We start from the raw sequence: 10,349 nt of genomic DNA, 5'->3' as shown, positions 1-10,349 counted from the left end.
GAACTTGATTAAGAACTTCAGGCTACAAAGAAATAGAGAAATGACCAAGTGAAATTTGCAATTTTTTGTGTTTCATATTTAATACTTTATATTTATATTTGGATATTTAATTAAAGAAATGCTAAGATGACTAAAAGCGTAAACCAAATTGTAAGACAATTTTGAAATGGGGATGAAAACAATATCAATTTTATGGTTAGATTGGTGGCACTAATATGGTGTTTTATATGCCAAATAGGGGAGTAGCCAGGATTTTTGTTTGGGGAGGGGGGTGTTCAAATTTTGATACAATTATATTAGTCTAGATAAATTATTACACACATGTAGGTTTGTCCATGGGACTGGAATACAACACCGATCCATGAAGGGATGTCGGTTCAAACTGCTCGTGTCTTGTTAGGTGGCAGTCGGATGTCAATTAGAGTTGGCTAAAAGGCAAAGAGAGTAAATTTCGTCGGATCTGTGAAGATCTTGTCAAAACCTATTCGAGAAACCCTCAAATCTGATCAGAATGGTGGCAATGATGAAATTTGACTGGGATTTCGTGGAAGACTGCAAAGAAACCCTTATATTGGCGAAGAATGACGAAGTTTAATAGTAGAGATCAGTCAAATCGGTTTGAATCAATTTTGCTTGCAATGACTCGTCACTCGACCTAGAAGCTGTCTAGTTTTAAAGGATAGGACCACAATTGATTGCTGTATCGAGCAAATCAGTTGAGTTTTGGATTAGGCCCAGTCAATTCCATCAATTTGTTAGTTGCCGATCAGTTCTGGACAACATTACACACATGTATGTGTTATATATATCAATGACTCGTCACTCGAACCAGAAGCTGTCTAGTTTCAAAGGATAGGACCACAATTGATTGCTGCATCGAGCGAATCAGTCGAGTTTTGGATCAAGCTTGGTTGATTCCATCAATTTGTCAATTGCCGATCAGTTTTGGACAGCGTTGCACACATTTATGTGTTAAATATATCAATGACTCGTCACTTGGCCCAGAATTTGTCTAGTTTCAAAGGATAGGACTATAATTGATCGCTGCATTGAGCGAATTAGTTGAGTTTTGGATTAGGCCCGATCGATTCCATTAATTTGTCAATTGCCAATCAGTTCCAGACAGCGTTATACAAATGTTTGTATGTGTTATAATATATATATATATATATATATATATATAATCCTACAACTAGTGGGATACACAAAACTATGACAAGTGGCATAACCTATCTATTTTGAATGATGTAGACAAATAATGCCACATGACAAGTTGCAATTTTTCCATTACATAACACATTTGATATGTGCCAATACATTTAATTATAGAATAAATTAATGGTACATTACAAATATTTTGTATTTAGGTTTTTTTTTTTTTTTTTTAGAAGAAAAGGTGAAGATGAATGTATATTTTATTTACATTTTTTGTGTGCAAACTATTCACATTTGACGATTTGATAATTATTATATATAAAAAAAAACCACTTATGTTTAAACCCCCCATAAAAATTGCATTAAATCTTTTTTTTAAAATACCTTTTAAATTTTATTTTGTGGGCATCTAATTATATATATTATAAAAGTTGGATCATTGCAACTAGTAGATGTTTACAGTGATGACATATGTCCTTTTGTAGAAAAATAAAAATAAAACAATGACACATGTTAAAACTTTTCTATTCATTCTCATTGTTATTTGCATTCTTGCTTATTATGATTACCACCAATTAGATGAGATCGAATATCCCATTATGAAAAGTATTTATTAGCATCTAATAGTATATTATAAATTTTCAATTACACAATAATGTAATTACTCATGCACTTGAGAGTAGACCTTTGGATTGTAACCCATTAGTTACCGGATGACTATACAATGTCGCCTATTATTAAGTGCAATAACTATAAAAATAAGTGGCATGTCTCTGGCCTACATTTTTTTTTTTTTTTTTTTGAGAATAAGATCAGCATAGATTTTATTTAACTAGTTGGTAAATCAGCCCAATGGCGGCTCTAGGATATATTTTTAGGGGGTCAGTAAGAAAATGTATTTTGGGTATTAAAAAAAAAAAAAGTGAATCTTGCGGTCTACATGATTTCTTTATTTCAAAATTTTTCATAATGCATACTAGCAAGAGAATAAAAGATAAGAAGTGCCACATCTAAAACATTTTTACAGCACTTTTCTAACAAATTTTAGGTTATAAGTTGGTATTAGTTTTAATTTAAACTCACTAATGAAATTACTTTTTTCTTTTCTTTTTCTCATTGGTAACAACTAGTAACAATTTGCCAATTAGGCTTTATTATGAGTGTATTATGAACACAACGTTCCTCATATAAGATAAACTATAAGTTCATTGCATATTGTTTATTAATATAATGATGATAATAATTATTGTTGCTAAGATTAAATCTTAGAAATCACCTATTGTTTTTAAATACAATCAACATATGAATTATTGTTATTAAGTGAGCTCCAAGTGAGCTTTAAATACAATAAACTTTTATGTATTGGTTTATTTCAAATTTGTTAAGATGTAAATGATTTTTTTTTTTAGATTTAAGATGAAAAAATTTATACTTTTGTTGTTAGGCTTACTATTTTTTTCCCCATATTTTAAATCATATTGGTTTGTTATTGTTTTTTTTTTTTTTTTTTTTTTTTTTTTTAGTGTTTAAAAAGACCAAGATATTGTCAAGATGATCATATTCAAATTCATTTAAGCTAGGCTTAAAAAAAATTTAGGTCTAGGGGGTTCAAAATTTATTTTTGGAGGCTCAAATTAAAAAAAATTATATACAAATTTTTTTTTTTTGGGCCGGGGTTCATTTAAACCCCTTGGGCTGTACCTAGAGCCGCCCATGAATCAGCCATAATAAGTGGAAACAAGCTGGATGGAAATAACCTCCATCCAAACTAATAAAGGTAAAGAAAATTTTACTCTCCTAACTAAAGACATATATTACTGCATTACCTGCCATAAACACGATAAAAAGAATAACTCTATAAAAGTTTACATAAGAAAAAATATCTTTGATCAAATAATCATAAGCAGATTGCAAGTTATCACCATGCTTGAGGAAGTTTACAGCTATTTCAGAGTCGCCTTCAAAGATAAATTGGTTCCTGAACAAACTGTGTAGCACGTCTAGCTGCTAAAAGTTCCAGAATAACGAGAAATTATTAGCCACAACGGAGGACTAGGTGGATGTACTGATGTGGTCCTCCCAGCCAATGGTGGTCTGCCATTTGGACAACTAGTTGATGTCAGTTTTAACCACGCAAAATACAAACTTAACTCTAGTTTGGATTAATCTAACTAATAAAATTTCAAAACTATATTTGGCTCAATTCTCTCTCCCTCTCTGTTTCCTCTGTTCATCTCCCAAAACACAAATTTACATCCTCTCTCTCTCTCTCTCTCATAGATTGAAACCCAAGAAGTATGGCTGTGGAACATTGGAGTGAAGAAAGCCGCAACCTTCATTGCTGTGAGGTATCATTCGGTGAAACCGATCTGTCGATTGGTTTTGGTAGTGAGGATTTTAGAGGAGAGATGGGCTTCCGGTTCTTTGCCGAACTTCTGAGAGAGTCTGAGACAGCACCCATGCCCACTTTTATCTTAACAATGATTGCCACAACGAGACGAAGGTAAAATGCGAAAATTTTCTTTTTTATTGTCAAGATTATTTTTTTCGTTAGCTTTTTTTTTAAGGATTATTTTAATGTTGGCTTTGATTGGATTTTTTTTTTCTTTAGATTTCTAGAAGCTGAAAAAGCAAACTCACAAGAAACTCTAATGTGAAGTATGAAATTGGACTTCTTAGTACAATTGGTGTTCAAATAGCTGTCTTTCTTTGAAGATTGAAAACATGAGTTCAATCTGAAATAGGTTGTTGGGTATCATTGAAATAGAACCCATATGTTGTGAATTTTTAACACAAATGGAACCCACATGTTGTGAATTTGCTCAAAATGGATGTTGCTATTCTTAGCCTCAATTATGGAAATGTTGGTGCTGGTGTACCAAGTTCAAGAGAGTAGGAGAGGTGTTTGCTGCTTTGTCTGAGAGAGTGGGTAAAGGTGCCACTGAAGAAATTCAGGATTTGTAGTGACAGTGGCTGCACCATTTGAAGATTGACTAGTGATAGATTGTGGGGGTGCAGGTTTAGTTCCATCAAGAAAGCCAAAGAGATGAAGACCTTTAATGTAAAGAACAATCTGAGCTTTCCAAAGAAGATAGTTGTCTCGGGTTAATTTGATTGTAGTATTGTGGTGAAGGTTGATGAGGTTGTGAGAGGATAGATTGGTTGTGGCAATGGTGTTGGCAGAGGCAGAGGAAGAAGAGCTGGCCATAGGGATTGACATTAGTCACAAAAAGCTCTGATACCATGTGAAGTCAAATAGCAAATTGATATTGTGCTGCCTTACCAAATACGATGAAGGCTCTTTGTATGTATAAACTAATCATTTACAGAGTTTGTGTTTTGACATATGTACATGAAGAGTTTGAATTCAAATATACTAAAACTAAAATGTTATCTATGAGCTGAGTTGTTGTAATATTGGCTGTTATCCTCTAACTGTGTAATCTTACTATTTGAACTTTGAATGGCGAGGTAATCTTGTCCTTAACAGGCTAGAACAAAGTCTACAGGTTTTTGGCTGCTCTGCATTGTTTGATGGAGTAGAAATGTTGGTTTCAGACATTTAGATGTGGAATATGAAGATGCTGGATTAGTGAATGCTTTGCAGATGGGGAAAATTACTCCGCTGAGGCAGGATTAGTTTAGGATGATATTTCCTTTCATGTATTGTGAAAAACTTGTAACTATGTAACTCATGCGCTTATAAAATTTTCTTATCCAAAGGAGGAGCTTGAGTAGGGAATTAGAGGAATGATCTTTCTTTTAATTACCCATTGTACAAATTGTATTTCTCAATAAAACAAATCTACTGTTTGCAATAGAAAACAAAAATTTATATCTCAAATCATTCTTGAAGTCTACAATTAGTGTCAACTTGTATATGTGATAAATTAACAAGAGAAAGACTAGATTTCATAAATAATCTAGATCTGAAAATGTTCAGCACAAAATAGGGAAGGGCATGAACAAAAACAGCAAGTTACTATAGGAGAGTGAAAACCACCATGAATACATAAAGACATAGAGATTATAACATAAAAAGATTTTCAAATAGATTGAGACAAGTTAGCAAGGGCTAAAAATTCGTAGTTTGTCAGATTTAAGGAAATAGAATTTCTAAGATCCTCCTTGTTACAACTTGCCGGGGCAATGCAATATTAGGAGGGCAGTGGCAATACCAGTAGCAGCTTACTAATTGGTAGCTAGAAGAAATTGATGGTGTGTAATAGATCTAGCAAATTCTACAGTATCTCAAACACTCTAAGACCATATAATCTAATATACATCTATCTAGTAACCTAATAATCTAGCATGAATAACCACTAAATCATTACTCTTTCATAGTTTGAGCATTGGTACATCAAGGGTAATAATCCAATTGTCCACACCACAAGTTCAGGGGGAAAAAAAAAACTTATAAACAACATTTGAAGTAAAAATAATATTTATTAGTATTGGTTATATACAATCGAATAACAACTCAACAATGTTGAAGTATTCAATTTCTCCATTACAAAAGAAAATGTAGAAAAAGGAATGTAAGTTAACATTTCTTATAATAGGCCTATCTTCATTGCCTTAAAAATACAAAAACATCCATTGTAACTTTTAGGCCTATTTTCAATGTCTTCAACATACAAAAAAAATTCTCGGTAACTTCACTCATCCAATCATTAGTCCAAACTTGATAAATCTTCCAAATTGAATACTCGTCATAAATCTTCCAAGTCAAACTTACTTCGGTCCAGGATTGAGTTGTCTGAAACCATTTGAAAAGTGTTAGGTTCACATTTGTATGTAATTGACACATCCTATGATAAAACACAATTTACTTGTTTATTATCTTTCATTGTTTTCTAAATGATGCGCATATCATGTTTATTAAGTGCTATTAAGAAAGACAAGTATGGAGCCAATCAAAACAGTCAATCCTAGTTTGTGCTATAGTTTCTTAGGACTGGTTGTTTTTAGATGGGCTAGTTTATTTGAATATGAGTTTATTCATTGTATTCGGGTTATTATTGTATTGGACTTTGTGAAGGTGTCTTTTTCGGGATACTCAGGCCCAAGGATCCCGAGCCTGAGTGAAAAAGAAAAAGAGGATTTGGTGGACTGGGCCTTGATTCACCGCAGCTAAATGGCTGTTTAAGAATCAAGCGAATACAGAGAAATATTCCTAACAATAAACAAGGATATCGAGGAGTGCCAAAATTAACAACGTAAGTTCAGAAAGAAAGATCAAACAGGATTAGCAAGACAAATAAAAGAAGTACTGTGGGGATCCTGGGGACAATATTTCATTAAAACATTATCTGTTTTGATTACAGCAAGCTTACTAGGACGTGATACAAGGTCCAATCAAGCTCAAAAATTGCAGCCTTGAATGGCTATTTCAGCCTTCAAAACTTGCGAAGTTTGATTCTTGTTGGATCCGAGTATGTGCCATAGTTGCTTTCACAGGATATCGGGAAGCAGTATTTGTCTTTCCCTTTAGTATTTTTCTTTCTGCCTAAACTTTCTGATGATTTTTCTGGTGAATCTCCTCTATTCTATTGTTCCTTTCTTTTTCTCGCTCTCTTCTCTTCACAGCCCCTCCTCCCCTTTTATAGTGGAGTTTTTCTGGGCTTCTTGGGGAACCGTTGGTTCCCCTGTTTTGGTCTTTTGTGAACAGAGTATGTTCTGTCCTCATCATCTCGGTAAGTCCCCTTTTCCGTTTTCTCTCATTCTTTCCTTCTCTTGGTTCTGATTCCTTCGAAAGTTTCTGGTTGGCCATCCTCTTTGGGGTGTGCTGAGGTATGCCCTTCTCGGCATCCTCACTTCTGGTGTCTTTTACTTCTCCGTTTCTTTCCTATTTGGGCGGAATCCTGTTCTGCTCTTTTGAAATCGTTTTGTTAACATTCTTCTTCCTTGTTTTTGGTTCCCGACGCCTTTTCTGTCTGTGCCATGAAGGGTCGCCCTTTTGCTTTTTTTTCTCGTTTTTCTTTCTATCGATCTGTCCTGGTCTTCTTTTTTTCTTCGCGCTCATTAATGGTGCCCGGGGATCCTTGCGCCTTATACTTTGCTGTGATGTTTTTCTCTTTTTCTTTTTGGGTTGCTTTTCCTTTTCTGGGCTTCGGGATCCTCAGGGCCTTTAGTATAATACCTTTGGACTTGGTCTTTTTTTTTCTGGGCTTAACTCACTCTTTCTTGGGCTTAGCTTATTCTTTCTTGGGCTTATTTTTGCTGTGATTTTTAGACCTCAACAGACTTATTCTTGTACTTGAGGTTTTGTCATGGATTGATAAAGGAGGAGATTGTTAGGGTCATGTGTTTTGGTATTGTCAAACCATACCAAATTGTGTCTTTTATTGAGTTTTAATGTGTCTTAAAGTTGTAATTGAAGACCAAGTTGAAGACACAAAGTTTGCTCAAGAAAAGATCAAGAAAAACACATTTTCAGTACTTTTTTAGCATGTACCTCGATAGCAGCTCGATACCTCTCAATAGAAGCTAAAAACTTACTGCATCCTCAACATAAGCTCGATCTATCGAGATTTTGTTCTTGACATAAGCTCGATAGCAGTTCAATCTATCGAGCTTCGTGGATTAGCAAAAATCAGCAACGTGAAAAAGCCCATAACTTATTCGTTTGAAACCCATAACTTATTCGGAGAGATGGACATTTTCAATTATTATTGACAAAGTGATAATCATTGATACAAATATATAAACATACATAGTTAGGAACAAAAATTGAAAATAAAAAAAATGAAGTAGCAAGTATATTTACCCGACTTAAATGATTCAAGTAATCATTACTTTGAAGCATGCTTATAAAGCTAACATTTGGAGAAGCACCAGTCTAATAGGAAAAAGGATTCTGTGTTCATATTAGCTCAATCTCAAATTGTTTATATCTTTATAAAAAAAAAAAAAAAATACAATTACACAAATCAAATTATACTTTTTACTTGTACCTAATTAGATAGTTGAATGATTTGAACTATTGGCTATTGGCGTGCCCAAAGAAAAGAATACCTGTCAAATAATTATAAGAGATTAAAATCTCAGATCAATTTTTTTTAAAGAAAAAAAAAAAAAAAGATGCAAGGGGCATAGATCATACTTGATTATTATAGTTTTCATCCATGGGTACACTAAATGGTTGCATTGGTTGACAATGACTTGTACTTTGTGAGAGTGCTTTTTCCGTAGCACTCAGGCCCAAGGATCCCGGGCTGGAAAGTTGTAGTTTGGTGGACCGGGCTTTGATTCATCGTAGCTAACAGGCTGTTTAAGAATCAAGTAGTGCACAGGGCATACTTCCTACAATACATATAAACTGACAAACAAGGATATTTGTATTGAACGACAAATCAAAACAGCAAAGTAAATGCAAAGAACAAAATAATAAAAACACAAAGTAACGTTTTAGGGATCCTTAAATCAGTGGAAAGTATTTCATTGAATTTTTCTTTATTATGATTACAGTACGCTCACTAAGATGTGATACAAGGTTCAAGCAAGCTCAAAAATTACAGTCTTGAATGGTTATTCTAACCTTTAAGACTTGCAAAGTTTGATTCTTTTTGAATCCAAGTATGTGCTATAGTGGCTTTTCTAGGATACCGGGAAGTAGTGTTACTAATTTTCCCTGAGTTTTCTCTTCTTTACATAATTTTATCAATAGTTCTCTCACTCCTCAATTCTCTGCCCTTCTTCGCAATCCTTCCCCCCTTTTTATAGTGATATTCTGAAGTCCCAGGGGAACCATTGGTTCCCCTGTTTTGTCCTCTGGTCAACAGGGCATGTATTGTGCCCATCGCTCAGCTGGTTCCGTTTCCCTGTTCTTCATCCTTTCCTTCCTTTAGTTTTGATTTCTTTGAAAGTCTCTGGCTAACTACCTATTTCGGAACATGCTGAGGTCATTCCTTTCTCGATCCCACTTTTGGCAGTTCTTCTTCTTTATCTTTTTTCTCAGACGGGTGGAATCTCATTTTGCCAGTTTGAAAGTCTTTCGCTGCTATTCCCTTTTTTATACTTCTTCATTCTGGTTCCCCAAGGCGCTTCCCACTTGCACCATAAGAGGTCGCTGATTCTTTCCTCTTTTCTTGCTGGGTCGTTCAGCGCTTGAGAAGGACATGGCTTCTCCTCTGTTTCTTGTGTTTCTTTTTTGTCCTTTTCTTTTGAACTGTCTTAATCTTTTGTTGACTGTGCTTATATGCCTAGGAGGATCCGAGCCTTTTGGTGGTCTCTGAGGATCCCGACTCAGCTTTTTTCTTCAATCCTCTGATATGGGCTTCTTTTCCTTTTCTTTCTTCTTTTCTCATAAGCTTCTGGGCTTCCCTTTTTCCTTCTTGATGCTTCTGTTGGGCTTCAAGCCTCTTGGGCCTGCCATTTCTTCTCTTTCGTGGCCCCCTTGCACTTATTTCTTTGGCTTGGGTACTGTGGTTTTTTTAGACCTCAACATACTCTATGGTGCCTAGTTTGAGCTTTGTGGATGTCATCTATCTATCAATTGTTTTGAAAAAGAATCCTTGGGATTAATATTGAATTGATAATACAAATGGTACTAGACTAATATTGTTATTTTGTGCTACTTATAGTACATTTAGAAAAGAACTAATACCATTAGGTGCATGGCCTGAGATTTCTAAAAGTCCTCCTGTGGACAATTGTTCTAAAAAAAGGAAAAAAAGAAAAAAGAGAGGAAATAATAGGCATAGTTCATAACAAATAAATATTTAGATCATACCACTAGCATTTTCTTCTATTTAAAATTTAAAAAGAAAAATATTTACTTGATCTTGTTGATCTTGTAATATCTTTTAACGCCTTCATTTTATGCCTCTCCATATTGCTTTTGATTCTTATATTTGTTATTCCTTTTGGTTGCACACATGGGAGATCTAATATTGGCAAATTATTGAGTGAGAAATTTGTATTCTCAGCATCTTCAATGGCATCATTAGTAACAAAACTATTTTCTTTCTCATCACCATCTCTTGCCACCACCATATCTTTTTCAACTAAATCAATCATTTCCCTAACTTTTCTTTTGCACATTTTAGTATGTCGAGTTGTCGCTGCACTTTTTTGTGAAAATTTCATAAACTGAGCGCATTAATTCATTACGGCATGAAGTCATTGATAACTCATCTTTTGCATCAACTGATTTGCCATGATCACATATATAACTATCTTTTTTTTCATCT

At 34.3% G+C, this 10,349-nt stretch overlaps 1 long non-coding RNA gene across 1 annotated transcript; it reads left to right on the top strand.

Moving 5' to 3' along the window:
• Nucleotides 1-3,044: 3,044 nt before the first annotated feature.
• On the top strand, nucleotides 3,045-4,570 carry LOC126693134 (uncharacterized). Its single transcript, XR_007645214.1, has 2 exons — nucleotides 3,045-3,658; nucleotides 3,767-4,570. It is a non-coding gene; the product is annotated as an uncharacterized LOC126693134 (long non-coding RNA).
• The last annotated feature ends 5,779 nt before the right edge of the window (nucleotides 4,571-10,349 follow it).

This window comes from Quercus robur, chromosome 7 (assembly GCF_932294415.1).
Source record: "Quercus robur chromosome 7, dhQueRobu3.1, whole genome shotgun sequence".
Classification (NCBI taxonomy): Eukaryota; Viridiplantae; Streptophyta; class Magnoliopsida; order Fagales; family Fagaceae; genus Quercus; species Quercus robur.
This window is presented reverse-complemented; position numbering and strand designations above follow the sequence as displayed.